The sequence below is a fragment of the Phocoena phocoena genome, chromosome 7 (assembly GCF_963924675.1).
Source record: "Phocoena phocoena chromosome 7, mPhoPho1.1, whole genome shotgun sequence".
In the NCBI taxonomy this organism is placed as follows: domain Eukaryota; kingdom Metazoa; phylum Chordata; class Mammalia; order Artiodactyla; family Phocoenidae; genus Phocoena; species Phocoena phocoena.
Window position 1 is genome coordinate 49,329,471 of NC_089225.1, and position 25,269 is coordinate 49,354,739.

The following is a 25,269-nucleotide window of genomic DNA, read 5'->3' on the forward strand; positions in this document are numbered from 1 at the left end:
GAATTAGAAATTAAAAACACAAAACCATTCAGATTAGCACTCCCCTCAAAGAAATACTTAGGTATAAATTTAACAGATTACGTTCAAGGTCTAGATGAGCAAAATTACAAAACTGGTCAAAGAAATCAAAGTACTAACTAAATAAATGGAGATATTCCTGTTCATAAGTAGAAAGATTCAATATTATAAAGATGTCAATTCTTCCCAAATTGATCTCTATTTGTCCATTGATCTACAGATCAATGAAATCGCAATCAAATTATTTTGTGGATACTGACAAACTGTTTCGCAAATTTATATGGAGAAGCAAAAGACCCAAAACAGACAATAAAATAGTGAAGGAGAACAAAAATGTTGGATAATTGACAGTATGTGACTTCAAGAAGATACAGCAATCAAGAAAGTGTTGTATTGGTAAGAATAGACAAATAGATCAACAGAACAGAACAGAAAGCCCAGAAACAGACCAACATGAATACAGTCAACTGATCTTTGATAAAGGAGCAAAGGCAATACAATGGAGCAAAGATAATTATTTCCAACAAATGATGCTGGAACAACTGGACATCCACATACAAAAAAAAAATGAATCTAGACACAGACCATATACCTTTCACAAAAATTAGCCTAAAATGGATCACAGACCTAAATGTAAAATGCAAAACTATACAATGCCTAGAAGATAACATAGAAGAAAAAGTAGATAATCTTGGGCAAGGTAATGACTTTTTAAATAAACACAAAAAGCATGATCTATGAAAGAAATAATTGACAAGCTGTACTTCATTAGAATTAAAAACTTCTTCTCTATGAAAGACAATATCAAGAAAATGAGAAGACAAGCCACAGACTGGGAGAAAATATCTGCAAAAGACAAAAGCTGATAAAGGACTGTTATCCACAATATACAAAGAACTCTTAAAACTCAACAATAAGAAAACAAGCAACTTAATTAAAAAATAGGTCAAAGACCTTAACCAACACCTCACCAAAGAAGAAATACAGATGGCAAATAAGCATATGAAAAGATGCTCCATATCATGTATCATCAGAGAAGTGCAAATTAAAACAATGATGAGATACAACTACCTACCTATTAGAATGGCCAAAATCCAGAACACTGACAACACAAAATGCTGGCAAGGATGTGGAACAACAGGAACTCTCAGTCATTGCTATTTGGAATGTCAAATTGTACAGTTTGGAAGAAATTTTGTCAATTTATTACAAAAGAAAACTTACTCTTCGCATATGATCCAGCAGTTGTCTTCCTTGGTGTTTACCCAAATGAACTAAAATCTTATGTCTATACAAATACCTACACATGGCTGCTTATAGCAGCTCTATTCATAATTGCCAAAATATGGACACACCAAGATGTCCACAACCAGTAGGTGAACGAATAAATAAACTGTGGTACATCTAGACGATGGAATATCATTTAGCACTGAAAAGAAATGAGCATCAAGCCATGAAATAACATGGAAGAAACTTAAATGCATATATTACTAAGTGGAAGAAGCCAGTCTGAAAAGGTTACATACTGTATGATTCCAACTATATAGCAATTTGGAAAAGGCAAAACTATGAAGACAGTAAAAATCTCAGTGGTTGCCAGGGGTTAGAGGGAAAGGAAAGTTGAATAGGTAGAGCACAGAGGATTTTTAGGGTAGTGAAACTGTTCTGTATGATATTATAATGGTAGGTAAATGTCATTATACATTTGTCCAAACTCATAGAATTTTCAACACCAAGAGTGAAGCCTAATGTAAACTAGACTTTGGGTGATAATGATGTGTCAATGTAGGCTCATCAATTGTAACAATTGTACCACTCTGGTGTGGGATGTTGCTAGTGAACAGTGCTTGTGTGGGAGCTGGGCATATATAGGAACTCTACTTCCTGCTCAGTTCTGCTGGGGACCTAAAAAATAGTCTATTTAAAAGGAGGAAAATACAATTGATGAAAATTTCCTAAGTACGGTGTAAGAATTTCTTAAAAACTTTGAATAAACCTAGAAAGAAATATAAATGGATAGGAAAGCATATCCTATTCTTGGATAGGAATACTATATAATAAAGATACAAAAATTCCCTAAATTAATAAGGTAAATGCAACCCCCACAAAAATAACAAGAAAATTTTAGAATTATACAAATTTCTTTGAAAATTTATATGGAAAAATAAACACACAAAAATAACCAGAAATTTCTTAAAATGAACTTCAGTTTCAAGTTTCTCTTTACTGTGACAAGATCTGTGTAAGATAAAAGTGCTTAAAATTTCCAAATGATAGATTTTTTTCAGTAATTTGTTTATTTGTGTTTAGTTTAATTGCATTATTATTCAATAATGTAGCTTGTATCATTTCTGTCTGTTGGAATAGATGAGATTTCCTTTTTGTTGTAATAAAGTTTATTTTTTAAGTGACTTCACCAAGAACACAGAAAACAAGCTTATTCTTTGTTTTAAAGCTATAGAGTTCAACATATCTCAATTAAGTTTACCTTTATTCTTACTTATTTAGACTTTCTATATGCATATGTTTTTGTTCTAGTTGATCTATTATGAATTGTGAAAGGTGAATTAAAGTCTATTTTTCATGTCTTTCTATTCTGCTTGTAGTTCCTGTAATTTTTGTTCTATGAATTTTAATGCTATATTATTTGATGTGTAGACATTGCTTATAATCCAATCTTTGCAGTGGATTGAAGCCTTTATTACCTTAAATAGTCCTCATCTCACTTTAATTTCTTTCCCTCTGAAGACATCTTTGTCTGACATCATGTGGTATGTCTTTGCCCATACATTTGGTTTCATCCATTTTACTGCTTTAACACTTTCCTTAATGTGTATATGTTTAGGTTTATAAAGTATGCTTTTTTTTGCATTTCCTGTCCTGATGAATGTCACCATCACCTACCTATACACACAAGTGAGACTTGGAAGTCATAATTAATAATTCTTTTCTCACTGTTCTCCCTTAACCTGAAATCCAACTGGCTACTGAGTATGGTCAATTTGCCTCAGATCTCTCTCTCTTGAATATGTTCTTGATTTCCATTTCTACTGTCTTTAATTCAGTTTTCATTAAATCTTGCCTTAATTATTACACTAGCATCTTTTTTTTTTTTCTGGTATGCGGGCCTCTCACTGTTGTGGCCTCTCCCGTTGCGGAGCACAGGCTCCGGACGCGCAGGCTCAGCGGCCATGGCTCACAGGCCCAGCCACTCCGCGGCATGTGGGATCTTCCTGGACCGGGGCACGAACCCGTGTTCCCTGCATCGACAGGCGGACTCTCAACCACTGCGCCACCAAGGAAGCCCATACTAGCATCATTTTTTAATCTTCTGCCTCTATTCTCTCCTTTCTAAGCATCTTCCATATTGAAGCCATTAATACCTTTCTCACATACAAATCTGATCATGCCTAAAACCTTTCCTTGACCTCTTAGTAACTCAATCTCCTTGTAAAATGAGGCTAATAATAGCCTACATAAAAGGTTTATTGTGATAATTAAGTAAGTTAATGTATGTAAAGCATTCAGAACAGTGCCTGGTCCAGAGTAAGCATTATGCAGCTATTACCTTATATTATGGTTGTTGTTCAAGACCCTTTATAACATATGACCTCAACCTACCTTTCTAGTGAAACCAGTGTTCTATTTCTTACAATACACAAAGCATTTTATGGTTTATGCATGTTCCTTCATACTGTTTGCTCTGCCTGAAGTACGCTTACTTTATTTTTGTGCCTGGAAAAATCCTACTTCGAATTTTTTTGTTTGTTTTGCTTGAGTTGGTTCCTGGCACTCAAGGCTTCTTTTTGATGGCAAAAATGTACCTATATCCCATGCTTTTATATTGAAATACACCTGTGAACTGTAATTATCTAATGCTGGAAGCTTATATATTCCATTTGATAAATGTATGATGTCCAAATGGAATATGTGGCAACATTTCAGATTTTATTCCCATGAACTTTCCAACCAAAGTAACCAAAGCTCTCTCAGATGGTGAATTGAACAGCTAATTTTTGTAAACAGAACAGCAGGTGGTCTCGTAATTTATCCAAACTGAAAGGAAAAAGAGTTGTTTTGTGACCTTCAAACAGACACTGAGTAATTTAAAGAAAAATGATGTGGTCAGCCTGTTTATTTATAAAAATTTGAAGCACTATTACTTGGTGTTTTTCTCCTGTTTCATTTGAAAAAGGAATTACAGGCAAAACTTGCTTTACAAATTGTATCTATTCTAGAAGACATATAATTTAATGAAGTTACTTCAAATGAAATATTGTAATAATATCATTAAGCAAACTTGGAATTTAAAGGAACCTGTTAGTGAATCCTACCAGAATATCACCTCCTAACTTAATGTTTCCTGAAGTGTGGACTCTGACAACCTGCATCAGCCTCCCTTGCAGGTGCCTATTAAACTTCCAAATTCCTCAGTGATACCTCAGACCTATGAAGTAGAATCCCTAGAAGTGGATCCAAAAATCTTTATTTTTAACAAGCCATCCCCCAAGTAATGCAGATGCACATAAATGTTTGAGAACCACTGAGCTATGGCTTCGATTTGGTTCATCTGCATTTGTTGCTGGTCCCCGACAGGAACTTTCTACTGTAATTCATTTGGATTGCTATGGTGATTCTTTGAACATTCATTGCTCCTTTCTGCCTGCCTGTCTTTGCTTATGCTAGTTCTTCTGCCTTTGATCCATTCTTTATCTTGCCATTGTCTCTTTTTAAAAATCATTCACTATTTTATTTGTTTTTCAAATGTTCTCTTCATAAAAACGCTTTCTCTAGATTCTGATGTTGGGAACAATCTCTCTCTCCTGCTAAACACTTAGTGTGTACTACTCATGAAATCTTCCACGTACTGACTTGAGCTCATGGTATGTGAATTAGCATCGTAGTCTTATCTCTCCTGGGATGAACCTCAGTGTCTTATCTCCACTCAAATCCTGTGAGTACATAGGTGCTCACACACATACCATCCTTCACACAACAGAAACATACAACTACACTTGAAAATTAGTTTACTTAAAGAAAAAGTGAATCCATTTTCATATAGAGGTTTTCTTAAAGTGAAGTACTGGAATAATCCAGCAGAGTAAGTGGATGGCAGGGTGAATCCTTGAAACAAAGGTGTGACTTTCTGGGTCTCGGTATAGTAAAGCCTAATGATACAATATTCTCGACCTGAGAATGCCCAGGCTGCCCTTCTACTCAGATCCTCTATAGGTGTGTTTTAAATATATATGACCATTTTGGACAACCACTGCCTTTCAGAGGGAATGTCACGTTAGAGATCATTGTCCATGAAGTGTGTGGACAAAACAAAACAGTGACTAAAAGCCTTCCTCTTCTCCAGAAATAGTCCATTTGAGAAAAGCCCTCCAGGAAAATCTCCCTGATTACTGGCTGTTAGCGCTAAGTGGAGAAGTAAACAACCAGGAAGATAGAAGAAAAGCATTTTACACTGACAAATATGATCACTTCAAATGCATTACATAAAATGACAAATTAGTTTAGACACTGGAATTACATTTATATATGAGCAATTTAACCCATATTATAATGACATCATGCTGCGGTTAATGAAATTGTTTCTTCAACTCTAAGTAGACCTTATATTCAAATACTGTCTTAAAAATTTTATATTACATTAATTACAAGAATAAAAGACATTTAAAAAATTATAATCTATCCCATAAGTTTACTTGTGGAATATCTAAAAACTGCCAAATATAATTAAATATTAATATTTTATCAGTAACATTATAGAAAAAGTTCTAAATCATATTTGGAATCTGTACATACTTTACTAAAAAATAGAGAAATAAATCATGAGTTTTTCATTTACCCTTGAAAGGGAACTTCACTCTTCAGTGTAAACATTTATAACTGAATACTTCAAATGGCCCTAATTTATGAAATTATACCTCATGAGATATGGGCGTGGGAACTCACAAAATCTGTGGTTGTAGTTTTAGCTTACACCTTTCTCTTTACATGAGAACCAGCATTTAAATACATCTTTGGGTTGACAGAGGAGCCCTTTCTCCTTTCAAAAGAGACAAAACAATATAACTTTCTTGGTGAGAAAAGACTTTGAAGAGACATAAATATTTTCAATATGAATATGCATTTAGACAAAATGAAAAAGAGAACTAAAAAAGAGAGAGAAATAACTAAGTAAACACAGCTGGGAACAAAAAAAACAGGAAGTGTATTATAACAGATAGCAAATCTGAAAGAATTTTTTTAAAAGTTGGGAATAAGTAGTGTAGCAGGCGATAGAAAAATGGAAGAAGAAGAATTCTTTAGGAAGATAAGCAAAACAAAAGTAGAAGCCAATTAGATAAGAAATCCTAAAGAAGATAAGAAAAATCCAAAAGAAAATAAATGCAAGCCAGAGGCTGTGAAACAAAAAAGGTTGTAAAAAAGCAAAGTAGAATTTGTGAGTGGAAAGAAATAGTCAAGTAATAGCAATAGCATAAATGATATTAACTAATGTGGGTGAAAGAAGAATAAGGGGAAGATTTATTAGAATGTACAAATATAAATGAAAGAAATGATACATCCTGATGACTCCAAACTGATATAAAAAGGGGGAGCTAAATCAAAAGCATTAGAATGACATTTTAGTGAAATATTACACATTCTTGGAGGCCTTTGTAAGATTAGAGAGTTAATGATGATAATATTCTATACTAAGATTTTCTTAATTCATTACATATATTATTATAATAAGTTTTATTACTGGATGAGGTTTTGCTTCTTGATGCTTCATATCTCTCTTCCCCTTAGAAGATAACACATGCATTGCATATTGGACTTGAGTAAGCATTTATCACAGCCAACATATTTTCCTGAGGTAGCTTGGACTTGTGACCAATATGGTTTTGGTTAGCTGCATAGTACAGATAGAGGAGCTTCAACTGAAATAAACTTAACTCATGACATCTCACAGTTCAGACATCTTTGGGCATCTGAATTTTTCTACCCAAAGAGAAATATCTACAATAACTTAAATCAAGCATTTCATTTTCAGTGTGGCATTTCACATAAAAGTCTTAAACATGAAGGCAACCTTATCAATGCTTTGTACTTGAGGAAATTTGGCCTTTTATAAGTTAATTACTATGCTACTTCTTTTGGGGAGCACCTCTGTCCGTGACTACACAGGTCTGCCCTCCAAACAAACTTCTATGAAGCTATAAGGTGATACTTTATTACTTATCTTTCTTAGTCCTCTGCTAATTTTTCTCTTTGGTTCAGAATCTGGGTGAGAAAAAGAGATGTTATTTAATGTCCCCCTTAAAAGATTCCCAACTTCCACAGCTTTTCATTCTGATGCTATTGTGGATTTAGGTGAGGAATAATATAAATGAGGTAACTTCTCATGGAATTTTTTTGGTTCAACAACAGCCTTAAATTCCATGTTGTTTTTAAAGACTAAAAATAATTCGCCTCTCCACTCGCTGTGCCCCCTCGCCCCAACGTGGTAAGACAATTTTCTCACCTTTTCCTCCAAATTTCTACTGCTGCCATTATGATCTCTTAGAATAATTACTATTATTTTATGCCTTATCTGACCCTGGAAGAGATTTACAGGGGAAAAAAATCAATTGGCTAATTGATGAGTAAACTAAACATACAGTCTGATGTTTTCTCAGGTTGCTGCTTTTAAGTTTTTCCTGACAGACAAGTGTACATACTATATGTAATCCTTCATATAATCATGTTTTAATGTTGATGTGGAAGAGGTCCCTCGAGTTTACAGGACAGGTTTTCAGGCAGAGGAGAATTAGTTTGCCTCAACCCCTGAACTTTTCTGAAAGGTTAAGTAAGTTACTTTAAGACCATCAAAGATAAGTAAATCATAAAATCAAGAAATAGCAAACGTTGAAAGAAAAGTTAGAAATCATCTAATCCATCCCTCTCATTTAATAGAAAACAAACTGCAGCAAAGCAAAATTGACATTTCTTTGTTTAGATTTTGCGTGCTTCTTACTATCAAAATAAATATATGATTTGTCCAGGTCACAAGGTTATTAATGAACTGGATTCAGAAGTTTATTTCCTGATTCCCAAACCAGTGCCTGCCCATTTCTAATAGTTATGAGATAATTTTCAAGTATATACATGATTTTAAAATTAAGTAAAATGTATGCAAATATAATACAAGTAGCCATGTTAAATTAGTATTCATTCAATGAATTACATTTCTTGGAAAAACCCAAAACAAATCTAGTAAATGAAGTATTTTGGCAGAAATGGAAACTGTCTTTAAAAATGTGAAAAACACAAGACACCAAAAAAAGGCGATCATAATATTTAAATTTAGAAATTGCATTATGCAGGTTTGAAACTTGATGAATTATCTTTCCACAGTCAATTTATATTTTACTTCTGTAACATTTTTATGTTTTGCTAAACCTATTTCTATTTACCACTGAGCAGATCACTTTGTATAATTCATCAGCCCCAATCAAAGGTTTTCTAACCAAAATTATAACGTAAGTATCCAACATTACGTGCATAGTTGATGTGTCTTGACCACCTTATACTATATAATATGAAGTGGGGAAAATTCATATATTTGCAATTCTGTCTTTCAAATGGTTTGATTCTCGAACTGAGGAGAAACCAAACAGACGCTTGTCAAAATGACTGCCAGCTCCACACAGCGTCCCATTACTATTCTGGCGACATAATTCATCTGGACGTGGCAGTTCGTGAGGAAGTGTTTCAGTTGATTTTGTGGTGTTTCTGCCACTCACTTTACAAGAGAATGTTACTGCCAATAATAATAAAAATAACTAGGCAAAATGTTATTCTTACGGTTGTGATCTCACATCATTATTTCTTAACACCCAGGAAAGAAACTGCTTTTACATAGAATTTCACAAGCCTAGGAAATATTGTTTTATGAATTTATTTTCTAGAAATAATTGGGTTTGGTATGTTTATAATTAAAGTCTTTATTTCATGTGGTTTTTAATAAGACCCATTTTTAGTATTACAACTGGGATTAACTACACAACATATTTCATCTACATGTTTAAAACATTTACATTCTTTCAAAACTTTATTAAGCACCCCTAAATTTTCATGCTATATGCAGATTACATTTAAAACAAGGTCACATACCTAACATACGTCTACATGTACATTCATTCATTTCAAGAGTACTTTTCAGAGCATCCTAATAAAATGAACTACAAGCTACAAAATTCAGTAAATTCCCTAGTGCCTTTGTTGATTCAATATCAATAAACTTTGTTCAAACTGACAGCATCATTTCTTCCTGTGTTTAATATTTTCTATATTTCTATATTTACTTCAGATGCTAATGTAAAGTTAACACAAAGAGTGCAATTAACACGTGCTGTATGCAAAAAACACTGCATTCTAGGCATGTTTGGAATCAAGAAATATATAACCATCACTTTTTATTAATAAAATTGTGCAATTATTGGGCATCTTTTGCCTTGAATTAAAGTTGAATTAAACATTGTTTAATTAATGTTTAATTCTAAACATTTAATTAAATGTTTAGAAATACAAAAAACGAGACCTCATATCACATCAGTTGGAGTTAACTGAATGTAATACCAGTTTGGCAATATGTTTGAAGCAGTATTTGATAAATTTAAAAAAATACATAGACTCATTCGTGTCAGTTCCCGTAATGTGCTTGACCATGCATATACTCCTGTAGCCCACAGGCTTATACTCTTGCCCCACAGAGAACTCACCTACTCAAATTTAGCTCTAATAGACACCATCCTGTCTTTAATCCTATCTTTCTTTGCCCAGTGGAAAATTTTATTTGGCAAAATAATTTCTTGGGTCTAGTCTTATAAACAATTGCTATTTCTGGACTATGCCTTTATACCATTAATTTGTTTCCTAACTTCAGAAACCACTACCTAGTATAAGACATATCTTGCACTTAGTGCATTCCTGAGTAACAAGATGCTTTAATAGTATGAAGTGCTGAAATGTATGTGTCCTAGACTTGGGCTGAGAGACTTAGCCATTAGAAAACTCATTATGTGATGGCATAGTTTAGTGAAATATAAGTTTGTGTGTTCTGTTTATACATTTTTCTTTCTCTATCATTTCAAGCAAATTGAACTGTGAGGTCTTTATTACCTCAGGAACTTTAGTAGAGCAGTAAATAGGAGCTGCTTAAAGTCCATGCTCTTGGTAGAATCTTAAAGTCTCGTGGTAAAATCTTAAATGCATTGTAGACAAGAGGTTAGAAGTTCCAGAGCAGAGGAGACAGGGGAGAGAGTTGTACAGGTGAGTTGTGAGAGTCTCTAGACAGGGAAGGGGATGGCAGCGCCCCAGGAAGGTGATACAATCTGAGGGGACAGCTGGGAGGCTAGATCCTTGGCAGGGAGGCTCTTAGTCTTACCAAAAACTCCTGTACTAAACATGGCACAGAGTAGCAGATTTTGTGAACTTGAAGGGGTGATTTGGGCACCATGATGGTATTTAATTACGGTAAGGGGATTATACATCTCCATCAGCTGCCATGTTGCCTGCAGGCCCTTCCAGTAGGTGGGGCTCCTGGAATGTACTTCTTTGCCCCATTGTCCATTTGATCATGTGACTTGCTTTGGCCAAAGGAACATGAGACAAAAACATAGCCTTCAATCAAACAGAAGTTTTCACAGCAATGTTGTGGTCAACCCAGATTCTTATTCTTTTCCCTCTGCCCTGAGACTGACATGTCTCAAACAGGGGCTGCCCCTTCAGCCTGGGTCCTGGGATTGGAGGACACATCCCAGAACCACCAGAGCCAACCTGCAGCCACTAACAAGTTTGTAAATCACTGAGACTTCGGGGTTGTTTAACACAGCAAATTTAACTAACCTGTCTGTGAAAGCTGCTAATCAACGACCAGATTGCTAAACTGATTAAACAAATAATAAAGAAACATGGTATCTCTTAAACAACTTTTGACTGAGATTCAGCCTATCAGGCTCTACCTGCAGTTCTGTCATGAAGAACATAAGTATCATTAGGATGCTTTTTTTTTTTCTTCCTCTGAGAGATGCCAGTTATAAAAAGTCAGATGGCAGATAGCCAAGATTATAAACCTTGTGAAATTCAGGTTCTCTTTTTTTTTTTTTTTTTTTTTGTGGTACACGGGCCTCTCACTGTTGTCACCTCTCCCGTTGCTGAGCACAGGCTCCGGACGCGCAGGCTCAGCAGCCATGGCTCACGGGCCCAGCCGCTCCGCGGCATGTGGGATCTCCCCGGACTGGGGCACGAACCCGTGTCCCCTGCATCGGCAGGCGGACTCTCAACCACTGCGCCACCAGGGAAGCCCTAGGTTCTCTTTTTGATAATCCTACTCAGAATAACTGAAGGGAATTCTTTGGCACAGCTTTGATTCATTTGTATTAAGAATACAGTAACAGCCCTAATTATGAACAAATTATTTAAGTTAAAATTTCCATGTTAGAAGTAATCTTATTTTGGTGGGTGAGTGATCTGGTCACAGAGATTTGGGTGGATAGAGAGTAGAAGACTCATAGCTCACAGCTGTGTCTGTGGTTACAGATTTGGACAGACTGTGAGGTAAAGGGCACTAAGAGCCTAATGTGGGCCTCCCAGCCCCGCTTAGCTGGGAATGGTGGAGGCACACCTCAATCCAGGCTACACACAGCAGGTTTTGAACACAGAGGATTCGCTGGAGCGCAGAAGTGCAGACGCCAGTCCCGTTCCTCTGCTCACTCTTCCCTTTCTCGTTGCTCATCTTTTCCGTCCCAACTCTCCTTGATTCCCCACCCCCTTCCTTTTCCTCAGCCCCCATCTCACTTCTGTTGCTCATCTTCCCCACCCTCCCCCTCCTTTGCAGAAATGTCAGGAGTCCGCTCAATTTTTATTTGAAAACCACCACCAAAAAGTAATTTAATATAAACCCCACAAAGATACAGACAGAATGAATGTCATTATTCTTGTTGCTCTCTCAGGCAGTGCAAGCCATTTGTGCTGACAGCCCTCATCAAAGTGGGAGTTCTGTAGCTGTAAGTAGCAGCCAGGGGACATGGTGCTAGAGTCGGCATTTGTCCTTTTATGGCTATGGGACAATAATGGGAGGAAAAAAACATCAGGCTTACTTGGTATGATTCCCTTTGAAGGAAAGTAGAAGCTGGCTCTAGCGTTTTAACATAAGATGTCGGGGGTGGGGAGGGTGGGGGAATGGTTACATTCCCTCTTTGCAAATATCTACCTTGATCATTATTTCAGTGAAAGAATGCAATGTTTTCTTTCTTTTTTTTTTTAGTAGTAGAAATTTATTTCTATTTATTTTCTATTAAAATATAGTATGTTGTACTGATATTCATACAGGAACTACAGCAATGAATGGGTATAAACTATGAATATTACTTTATGGGGACGTATACAAATTTTTTTTAATAAGGATGTAAGATCAGAATAACCTGAAATCCACTGTTCCTGAAGACCATTCAAGCAATGACAATATTCTCTCTCAAAAGGTTTTTCTCTTAGGGATAAGACTGCTCTTTGTTTAGTGAAGTATCTTGATGAAATGTAACTATCAAGATAATATAGAAAAACAACATATCAGGTATTACTATCAGATACCTGATGAATGTATTTGTACAGACCATCTATTATTGCCCTTGTCAAACTGCCTTATAATTATTTGTCTGTATGTAATTATCTCTTATACTCTCTACACTTCAGACCATGAGATACTTGAGAGCAAGGAATGGGTCTTATCTGATTGTATATATTTAATCCTACCCTACAAATCAAACCACTCTTGAAGTTAGAAAAGGGTGGAATCAGATACTGAGTGGCAGCGCTACAGTTACTAGCCCTGGAATACCATTGTTTTTGGTTTCCCTGCAGTGTATCCACTTCTTTATAACCAGTTATCATCATTGAGTTATCCTTGAATTATCCTGATGTGTGGAACATCACTTCCTTGTGGGACCTTTACCGGATCAGCTCAGAGGAGTTGATCCAGCCGATAGCCCCTTTCCAAGAATGCAATGTTTTCAATCAGTATGTAAACACTTTCAGGACTCACAGCACACATGATTAGACTCTGTTCCTCAGAGAAATAGAGTCCATCTCTTCGGTCGCATCTGTACTGAATGTCTAGGTGTTCTTAAGAATTCATAGTTACGTTTATTTTTATTTTGGGAAGACTTCCACCCTTTACTCCCAGGAGTGTTGCCTGACAGCTCAGGGTATGAAATAGTTCAAGAGAAGTCCCAGAGCTGCTGCAGCCAGAAGGGTGTGGAAATGGTGTCACACAGGAAGTAGGCTGGAGGGTGGAATTCTGCCCAGGGGGCTCCTCTTTAGCATGAACTCAATTTGAAGTTACTCTTCCTGCTCAGAGAATTTGTATGGCACCATCTCTTCAGAAAGCAAAACTGTCAAGGGCAGAGTAGATATATTGAGAAATATAGCGCAGAACTGAGGGGCAGCTGGGTAGAGGCAGGATGGAACTACAGGGGGAAGAAAAAGAGAAAAAGATGGCGGAGGAGGGAGAGAAGAGTGTTGCACACAAATGAATGGCCCTGGGGAAGGAGGAGCTGCTGATGGACACTTTCACTTTTCCAAACGGCTTGAAGACAAAGGGAACCTCCCTGTGTTTTGAGGAACCGAGACCAGGAGTATCAGAGCTGCCGAAATTCAGTTGAAAGAGATTCTGTCTATATAAAATCTGAACATTGGACACTTACAGACAAAGTAATAACATTATGTGCAGTTATTACTATGGATTCTTTGTTCAAAGAAAAACCCTACCGGTAGAGGGTAAGCTGAAAGAATTTACAGAAAATAGATCTTGAAAGATGAAAGATGGGGATGATTTCCTGATTCAAGGATTCACTATATTAAATTTTCTTTATATGTTATTTCTCACCTGTGACATACAATTATGATTCACTTATTTTATATACAATTATACTTATGTTAGCTGCTTTACCTTTCAGTCTGTGGTGTGAGTTCAGTTTCTCACTACAATTCCTTCTGTAGTGTACTGGTCTGGGTTAAAGTGACCCTCTAGCTATTGCTAGAGTTTTGTCTAGATTGAGTGCCCACCAGCTGATGATTAGCACAGATTTGTATAGAGCGGATATGACCAGATGTCCGGAACATCTGTCACAGCAGAGCCTTAGCTGGGACTATTCCTGTCTCTCTGTGCAACACATGATATGTGCGATGAACTTTGTTCATTCTTCAAATGTTTATTGAATGCATACCAGGTAAAAGTCACTGAGCAGGGCTGTGAAGGATATAGGTTCGCAAGTGGAAAAGAACAATATTGGGAATACTGGAAGGTAAGTAAATTCCCTTTATATGCTACTTTATTAAATAGACTTTAGGCCACTTGGCCCTTGAATTGAGGATTAAGCATTTTTTTGACCTTAATGAATTCACTTTTTTAGTCCCAGAGTGGAGGGAAACAGATGTTGAACATTGAAGCAGTAAAAACTGGACATCTCTCCCAACCCCACAAGTCAAGAGACTCTGTGTGTGTGTGTGTGTGTCTGTGTGTGTGTGGGCAGTGAGCTGCAAAGCTGTTCTGAATTATTACCGATAAACCATGTTTTAATAATTGAACAACCATTGTGCCATCTGTATTCACAGTCTCACACAAAATTATCAGGCCAGAGTGATTTTTCTCTAATCTAGATGTTCATTTTAACACTCGTTTCATTTAAGGATATTTTTGGTACATCAAACTGAATGTTAATAAACCTGTGAGACAAGAAAACAAAGTTCAATGCATGTCCTGCACTCTTTCTACCTAACCATTTTCGTGGTGCCAATGCCTTTTATCCAGGTGTCAGTGAAGAGACAGTTAAAACAAAAATTCCTAAAGAAAAGAAAAAAGCATGCTTTTTGGATCCATTTCTGCTCTTGCATCTCAATATATTTTTTAACATTTAAGTGCTGAGAAAAATTTTCCTTTTTGTTATCATCCATAGCAGGTGGCAGCTGAAGTTGTTCAATTATATGCTTTGTTAAATAAAACCTTATAAATAATGTAAAGATTATTATTATATTCAACTAAAGCTTACACTCAAATTATTTTTCCTTCGGCTTCAATTCCCAAATACTTTTCACCTGCTACTCCACCCCCAGCCCCAGTAAAGTCCCAAAGCCCCTGGGCTAGGCACGGTATGATTGTTTTTTTAAAGTTATAGGGTTGGTCTAGATGAGTGCTTGACTTGTTGAGAAAATTGCTCACTTTTCTGGGTAGAGTGTTGGGTGGAGGAAACATAATGGTGTTCAAAGATCAACTCATCACTGGGGCTGGGCTGGCAGATGGGGGTAGGGAGAGCCAGGGCCAGCTTAAGCCATGGTGAATACTAGTAGCTGCCATGATGATTTAAGGAATCTGAATAGGGCTGACAGAAAGAATATGTGACACCCAGTTAAATCTGAACCTCAGATAAACAACAGATTCTCTTTTTTAGTATAAGCATACCCCATACAATATTTGGGGCATACTTCTACTAAAAAATTATCCATTGCTTATCTGAAATTCAAATGTAACTGGGTATCCCACATTTTTATTTGTTAAATCTGGCAACCCTAAATCCAAAGAAAGTCTTCTCTGCTAAAACTTCTTTTCACATTGCCTAACATTCAATTAATTAAAATTTTGGGGTCAGTTAACAAGCATTCTCTTTTAGAAGACCATTATCTCTGTGAAGTATATGAGTCGTTCATATGTCACTGTGAATTAAATTAAAGAGACTGCTTACTTCTCAATGTCTAGCTCATTTCTCTGAATCAAAATGGGTCAGTCAGTCAGACTGAGGGGCTGGGAATTCTTTTTTTGGTGGGAAGAGGTCAAGTGTGTGGTTGGGCAGATACTGTTACTTTCAGTGGGAGTATACTTATGGATGAACCAATTTTAGTGGGGATTTTCTGACGGAATTATCAAATGCCAGGGAGAGAATATATAAAAGGATGAAATGGGGCTAAGAGTATAAAGTAGTTGTACCAGAGAAAGCCCACTTATTCTAGAATTTTTCCTGAAAACAGTGCTTAACTCCTGAGAGGAATCAGTAGTGGGATTTATTTTTCAAAAGTGGATAATGGTTAACAATAATGTTATTTAATTAATAATAATGTTAAAACCAGTGGCAAGTAGATTTTCACAAATGGTGAAGAGATGGCAATAAAAATAAAATTGCAAGACAGATCAAGTTAACTAATTTCATTGTGGCCTCAATATGTGTAAATAATGATGGTTATATTAAAAACACTGGCTTCCATTTTAAGTGGACTTCTCAAATAGAAGGTTCTGAAAACCCAGCTTTTGGTGTGGATGATATCTGCTTCCTTACATCCTGTATAGTCAGATCACTAAGGATGAAACCAATAAACCTGAACAGCCATAATAACAAGGAGAAAAACGCTCTTACACATTTGCATGAGGCATAAACCTATAAACTTTTGAGAGATAAAGCAATTATATACTCCCTTCTACCTTAGATGTGGGACAATACATTCCTAGCAAAAATCAAAGGACAATATGAATTTGGCAACATTTAGCTCTTCTTAAAAAGAGTCTAGGCCATAAAGCCTTCCCCAGTCACCAGAGTCCACAGCCTGTAGTCTTTACCACCTACTGGGCACAAGACAGATATTTTCTTATAAAATGTAGCTAATATGCTATACTTTTAATTGTTACAAATCCCTTTCACTTCCCATAACACCCAGAAAAGTAATATGTACTTAACAGCCTTCCAAATTTTTTGATTAATTGAAAAATTGTTCATTAAGTTTCATATTTTAAAGTGAAATCCTCCATATTCTAAATTCCAATATCTAATATTTTATATTATCTATTGGTTTGTTCATACTGCTATTTGTTACTTGTAACCAAATAATCCAAGTTTAAATTTTCATTTCCCTAAGATTTGTGTTTTAAAATAATGCAATTTACCAAAACTAATTCAGACTACAATTACATTCTATTTCAATTACTAGCATGTTATTGTACCACAATCTGCATGAAACAGATGTTAGAACATAATGGTCTATCCTGCATTGGGGTTTTGTTTTTTGCCCCCTCTTGAACAATGACTTTTATGGGAAACACAGTGAACCAGCTGCCTGGCTGACAGGGAAAGGTATACAACGCACAGCTTTGCAACACTGCAGTAATGCAGTACAGAGATGCTGCAAAGAGGCTGGAAATAAAATCATTTCTTTCTGGAGCAGCACTGCTGGCTCTCAGCTGAGATGAAAAAGAGATTTGCTTTTCCTTTCTTTCTTTTTTAGAATTCACATAAATAATCTAACAGTAATTCCCTTAAACACTGCCGACAAGGAAAGAAAATTGTTTGACAATTTTTAGAAACTAGAGACACAGCAGTTTTAAATACTTTTATCTATCTGGTAACCAAAGCAGAGGGTCCTTACAAGAAGAACTTAGATGCTACTGATTTGAATAAAGGAAAAAAATGGATAAATTTATTGTACGCTTTATTTAGTTTCAGCTTCATTTCTAGCCTAGAAACAGGTTTATAAAAACATCAAGGATTCAACGGCACTGGTAGAGGACATTAACTGAGCTGTAGGGATGGAGTTGACAGGTCTGATATAAAGTGCAGGCTTTCCTCAGCACTCTGGGCATCTTTATAACCTGACAAATCTTGTTGGCTGCGTAGATAAGTCAAGACCCTTTTTGCTACTGCTCAATTGTTGTTTTTTCTTTTTTTCCACCAAAGAGAAAGGCAGAAAAGACAATTTCAGCATTAAGGAAAAAGGCATATTGCTCAAACATCCAATAAGAACTAAATCTCTTGGATCCTATGTTTTCTCCCAACTCTTCTAGAGGTATAAGCAAAATCATTCTATCTGATTTATGGGAGAACCAAAATGTGTGCCATTTACTGCATTCAGTAAATGTTTTCTTGAATGAATGAATAAATGAATGAATTCAGAATCAGAGGCTGACCTCAGGTCATCTGCTCAGTCATAGGTCATTAGAAGGGTAACGCTACTGTCCTTCTCCCACATCTCATTCTAACATATATGTCATCACCAAACTAAGGGAACTCAAACATAGAGCGATAATAAAAATTTTCAGAGCTTCATTCAGAGCTTCATTCATTCTCATTTCTACAAAATTTAAGAATGTAACATTAAAGTTTAATTAAGTAAATATTTTTTAATTTGTGGAGAACTAAAATAATATGGCATATTGCTTATGTATCAAATAGACACTGAACCTTGAGGATATATACGATTTTATTCATAAAAATCACCCGGGGAAGTTTTTTGAAAACACAAGTCCAAGGCCCACCCCAAGATTTTGTTTCAGAGGTCTGAAGTTGGGCCTGGAATCTGTTTTTAAACCACCCATCCAGGTGATTAAGATGGAGGGCTTATACTTAATCAATGGGCAAGTGTTGAGAAAAATTGGTATGGATGAATGGACTAGGTCAGGCATACTTTATAAATATCAAAAGCAAGCATTTGGAACCTAAGGAATTAAGTTAATTCATGCGAGTATCTGTTTATTGATTAGAGAGGAATCCATGATTCAATAATTTAAATGGAGGAAGGGTCGTTTATAACCTGGAGGTTTATTCTGTCAACCATGAAAGTTTTGTGGTGAGATCACAGGACCTAGAATGAGGATATCTCAGTTCAAATTTTGGTTCTAATCCTTAATACAATTGTGACATTAAAAATAGTTTCATGACCTCCTTCAGTTCAATTCCATCACTTATAAAATGTGAATAATTCTTATAATAACACAGTTGGGGTGCTTACTCAGCCCCATGTGTAACCTGGGCTGAAAGATGAACCTAGACGAACATGTTTGCACCACCTGACTTTCCCATTCCTTCCCCACGGCCATAGCCTAGTAAGTGAAATGATCCCCCACTGATCACAGGGGGATCAATCCATACGCTTAACTGAGCAGATAGGATTCTCTTTCTGGAGAATGATTAGATTGAAGTGGACTGAGTGAGTCAGAACATTATGGGAACCTGAACGGAGTGATAGAGAGTTGAGGCTGGGAAGTACTATCTGGCAACGAGCAAGCAGAGGACAGCAGCCAAAGCAGCAAAAGACAGAGAAGCAGAGACAAAAGTAAGCATGCAAACACTGAGGAAGAGGGAGCTGTTGTGATCTGGCTCCTGACTTCTCAGTTCAGTTTAGTCTCTTTATGGCTTGGCTGTATTTTGGTCTATGGGATTTTTAGTAAATAACCCATTTGACTTACCCTACCTTGAATATGTTTTTATTCCTTGAAAACAAGTGTTCCCTGACCCACCCCCCCCCACCAAAAAAAAAAGTAAAAACACTTTGCACATAACAGATTCTTAAAATTTTAACTATCTACCATATAGAAGAGAAAATGAAGGCTCAATGAAGTTAAGTATCACATATAATAGGGTGACTCGCCCCAGTCAGAGAGTTTGTAGGACATTTGAGATTTGAATCTGGGTCTACTGTTTCATAGTTCAATGTTCTTGTTATAAAACCAGAAATTTAGGCAACAGGGCTGATATTTGGTTAGAAACATTTATTGTCTCAACATGTTTTCTCAGTGAGAAATTGAGCCATCCTAACTTTTCTTAAAAGTAGACTAAAAGAATCCTTCCAGGCCAAATCTTCCTCAAAACATGGTCTAACATAATTTCAAGCACTTGGACAAATGCCTATTTGGGATATCAGATCTCTATGTTATAAAGAATGGATAAAAATCTTGACCAGAAAAAAAAAGGCTGCCGTTATTACTATACTTTAAACATTATAAAAGACAGAAAAGAATGCCACTTAGAGAATGACTGATTTTGAAGAGACATGTATTCTGATAGGTCTGTTAGAAGGGGTTACCTGCAAATGGCATCTCTGGGTCACTTAATGACTTGAGTGATTGAAAGTGTCCTTTTAAATGATCAATTTAGACTTTGTAGAATGAATATCTGTCAGAATAAGTTTTAGTGCAGGTGACACTGAGTTGTGCCCAGCATATTAAATTGAGCCAAATTTACTTTCCAAATAAAGTCACAGTTTTATATGTTATTATATAATCTTTTGGCAGAAATAAGGAACAACATCCAGAACGTTGCACTTCAAAATTCAAAGAATCCTAGTACAAAAATATCTAGTGTTTTAGATGTTTCAAACTAGGGCCAAATGCAGAAAATAAGTTGGAGATGATAAAAATACCAGAAATTTCTATTCAGTTGGCAGAGACATAGAGTTGCTAGGCATATAGTAGAATGTAATTCAACAACAACAAGAAAGATCACTAAATACCAATCGACCAATTAATCAAACACCAAAGAAACTATTAAACTACAACCATGCTCAGTTACATACTAGACATTGTAGGACTAGCAGAGATTTGCAGTGGGCTCCCTTTTATTAACTTTCCGGTGTAGACACGGGGGTTTATTTATGAACCCATTATAACGCTCCACCCCTCCCCTTTAACTATTAGAAGCACAAAGCTAAGTTGAGAACCAAGTAAAACTCATTAGAACACTTCAGCGTTTGGGAACATCTAATTCACCACTCCTTTTAGCTTGTTTAGTCTTTACTATTTTGATTTATATTGTATTAGATTTTGTAAGTCAGATCAAATTACTTTTGAAAGTAGAAAAGAAATAAACAGATGAAGTTCTCCCTTGCTACAGTTTATGCCCATTTCCAGTGATTTATCTTTCCACAGAGATGAAAAAATCCAATCACATCTCCTTGTGACAAAGTTACATATATTTGAAGACAGTTGTCATGTCTCCCTTTAGTTCTCTCTTTTCCAAACTGAAAAATTTTCAACCTTTTAAGCCCCTATCATGGATACTACATAATCATTGGCATTGCTCACTTGCTCCTTTCCAATTTCTGCCCAACTTCACTGATCTGCTTAGAGACTCTAAAGGAATAATAGTAATAAGAATAGCATAAAAATGATTCCTGACTTTTGCATACATTTTCTTTACAAATTACTGGGTCAAGTGTTTCAGTAATAGGGTATCTTTATTCACTTAACCTGTATCTCACACAAATCAATTTGACATTAAAAAAAAGGATTGAAAAAATAAAATTGATCTTTAGATATAAAAATATCGGGCTTCCCTGGTGGCGCAGTGGTTGAGAGTCCGCCTGCCGATGCAGGGGACACTGGTTCGTGTCCCGGTCCGGGAAGATCCCACATGCCGCGGAGCTGCTGGGCCCGTGCGCCATGGCCGCTGAGCCTGCGCGTCCAGAGCCTGTGCTCCGCAATGGGAGAGGCCACAGCAGTGAGAGGCCCGCATACCGCAAAAAAAAAAAAAAAAAAAAATATCCTATGATCCTCTTCCTGCTATTAATCAGCAAAAACAAATATTTACTGACTTCCTGTTAAACATAAGGGTCTTGATTCCACCAACTTCTGACTAGTTTTTCTACCATCTTTTGATTTGTATAGTTTGTTCTCGATTCACAATATATTACACCTTGGCTGAACTTTACACTAGAATCTGTCTTGCTTTAATGAACCAGTTTCTAAAAGTTTCAAGGTTATTCTGTGTCCTATTCCTGTATCCCTCAGAGCTATTAATATGATTTACTATATACCATTTAAACTTTTATTCCCAATTTCAACATTGAGGTCAGTGAAAAGTTATTAAACAGTAATGATCTCTGGATTGATTTCAACAGTGTAATTAATATATTTCTCCCTGATATCATGGAATCATTCTTAACCATCTTGAATCACTTGAACATTACCCTAACAATTAACTTTAAATTAAATTAGATTAATAAGGCAATAATTGCAGGAAAGCAGATTCAGAGTTATTCTAAAGATTCTAAGACTCTATGATTTTATTCCCCACCAGGGAAGCCCCACCCTGGCTTTTGATTCATGCTAAATACATGCCGTGTACACATTCATACCATAATCTCTTTTAATTGTGTATGGTAGTACTTAATAAAATATAAATTCTTTCATAGATGTCTTTTTTGACAGTCAAAGTGTATTGTTACCATCAACAGGCACTGAAAGTTCAACTCCTTTCATGTGGTGGTCCTTCATAATTCTTAAACGAAAGTTGGAAATTAATGATAAAAGATCATGTACAGATATACAAAAGTCTCCCTGAAGCACAGATAAGTGATATCTATTATTTTTGTCTTAATCAACATGACTTTTTACTTTGTCACAGAAAGAAATTAAATTGGTCTGACATAGTTTCTATTCACAAGGCATCAGTTGTTTTTATCTGTATTATTCTAGGTGACTATCAATTTTAATATATGTCTGATTTTTATTGTTCTGTTTTCTCATTTTTTAAGGCTATCTCAAGATATTGAATTAAGATGAAGGTCCTAAAGTTCATTAATCACTTTTCTCAAACACCCCCAAATTTGCCCTTTCATGGAATTTATGAAATACTCTACATATTCACCATTACTGATGGAAATCTTCTTAAAATATTATATACTTTTTCTCTTTTTATTTAAGAGTTTATAAATATATGGTAATTACACTTTGTTTCTACTTTTAACTTATTTCCCCTTCTTGCCTGGAAGAGAATGCCTAATTCTGGATATCTCCATCTCTACTTCATCCTCTAGTCCCTATTAATTTGTTCCTTCCAAATGCCAGGGTTTGAAAGAACTGTTTTAAATAAGTGTCTATTAAAAATTTTTATATGTGAGGCCATCTAGATTTCAATTTGAAGCAAAAGATATGAAAAGATATTTGGAATGTTCAAAAGCCTATATATATATATATATATATATATATATATATTATTTTTTTTTTTTTTTTTTTTTTTTGCGGTATGCGGGCCTCTCACTGTTGTGGCCTCTCCCGTTGCACAGCACAGGCTCTGGACAGGCAGGCTCAGCGGCTGTGGCTCACGGGCCCAGCCGCTCCGCGGCATGTGGGATCTTCCTGGACCCGGGCAAGAACCCATGTCCCCTGCATCGGCAGGCGGACTCTCAACCATTGCACCACCAGGGAAGCCCAAAAGCCTATATATTTAATTGGAGGTTGAGTTCTAGAGGTTTGGAGAATTAGAGAACTTATATCCAGATAAATGGAGTTAATTGTAGAAATATTTACGTGTAATCTGCATTGTTTAGATTGTTTTCTTCTCAAATGCATATAAACGATTCTCAAGAAATATATATGTATATATATATATCTGTGTATATGTTTGTATGTACACTGAAATTAAAATTAAAGTAGAGAATTACATCCTTTGAGTTAGTAATGTGGATGTGAGATTTGTAAGCCATTTACTCATTAAAGTTACATGAAAGAGAAATCTTATTTAACCTTTCTCATTTATAATTACAAGAGCCAGTAAGTAAATTTATATGTTGAATATTAAAACTATTTGCCAACCAGAACTTCCCTGGTGGTCCAGTGGTAAAGAATACACCTTCCAATGCAGGGGATGCTGGTTCGATCCCTGGTGGGAGAACTAAGATCCCACATGCTGCGGGGTAACTAAGCCCGCGCCACAACTATTGAGCTCAGGCGCCTCAAAGAGAGAGCCCGCGTGTTGCAAACTACAGAGCCCATGCGCTCTGGAGCCCACACGCCACAACTAGGGAAGAGAAAAAACCCTGCACTCCACAACTAGAAAGAGGCCCATGCGCCACAACAAAGAGCCCGCACGCCACAATGAAGAGCCCGCACACCACAATGAAGAGCTCGTGCGCCACAACGAAAGATCCCACATCCCTTAGTGAATATCCCGAGTGCCGCAACTAAGACCTGATGCAGTCAAATAAAAAATATTAAAAAAAAGAACTATTTGCCAACCAAACATCTTTTCCATTTCTATATTTTACAATACTGACATTTCAAAAGTTTTATATTGGCACATTACATAAAATAATAACAAAAATGTACCATATTAATATTCAAAATGAGAATGACTACATGCCTAAACAGCAATCTGGCTGGCCAATCCTTAACTTGGCATATATGTTAAAAGCTAAGATAATATTGTCTGAAATTTAAAACAGTGATATAAATAAGAAATATTTGAGTTTTAAAAAGTACAACAAGGGCTTCTCTGGTGGCAAAGTGGTTGAGAGTCCGCCTGCCAATGCAGGGGACGCGGGTTCGTGCCCCGGTTCGGGAAGATCCCACATGCCACGGAGCGGCTGGGCCCGTGAGCCATGGCCGCTGAGCCTGCACGTCTGGAGCCTGTGCTCTGCAACGGGAGAGGCCACAAGAGTGAGAGGCCCGCGTACCGCAAAAAAAAAAAATACTTTTGTATTACTTTGTTAATTTAAAGACAAAGTTTGAACATTTTAATGATAGTTATCTTTAAGAAAAGTATGTAAAACACTTATTCATAATGCAAAACATATATATTTGTATTCAGAAGACACAATTAAAAAACAAAATTTTTGCTAAATATATGCAGAATTATTTAGATAATGTAATAATTATAAATACATTAGACCTCGTTATTCAGATATATATTCAGGTAGAGAGAAAATATTCAACAAATAAAGCTTCAGTAATTTTTTAATGCTATTTTGTGTATAAAGCAAGACTTTTGAACCTTAAGGCATGGTTCAATTCTATTTAAGAATAATTAATTCTTGGGTTGCCTAACAAGTTCCAAGTCTGATTTCGAGTTTAGGATACACATATGAAAGAATGGCTTCTGTTCCAGAGGAGCACACAGTCTACCATGAGAAGTATAACAGGAAAGTTATGTAAGTTGTGTTAAGTATAATAGGAAATTATCTATGGGACACAGAGGAAGCACCAATGAGGCTTCTTTGATCAATTCTTTCAGGATAGGGGTAGGAGCAGAAACATTGCTAAGAGAAGTTTCCCAGGTAGGTGAGAGCTGAAATGAGTTTTCTAAAATAAGAGGAAATTTGCCAGGAAGACAAAGGAAAAGGGCTAAGAACATGTAAGGCATTTAAAATTAATATGGTCTTTTTGATCACTTAGAAAGAAGTACAAAGTAGAAGGCTAACAGTGATTTAAAGCATCTATTAAGTCATGCTATGTACTTGATAAACATGAACTTTAGACTTCAGGAGACAATTTGCAGATATGTATTAGTATCATACTTTATAAATGAGAAAAGTCAGTAAAATAAACCTTAATCAAATTGATACAATATACAACTAGAGCTCGGATATGAATAATGACTCATCTGAGTCCAGCCCCTCGGTTTCTTCCACAGTATCATATTTGCTGGAAATATATCTCTTTTCGTGGCATAGTGCCTAGCACTATGC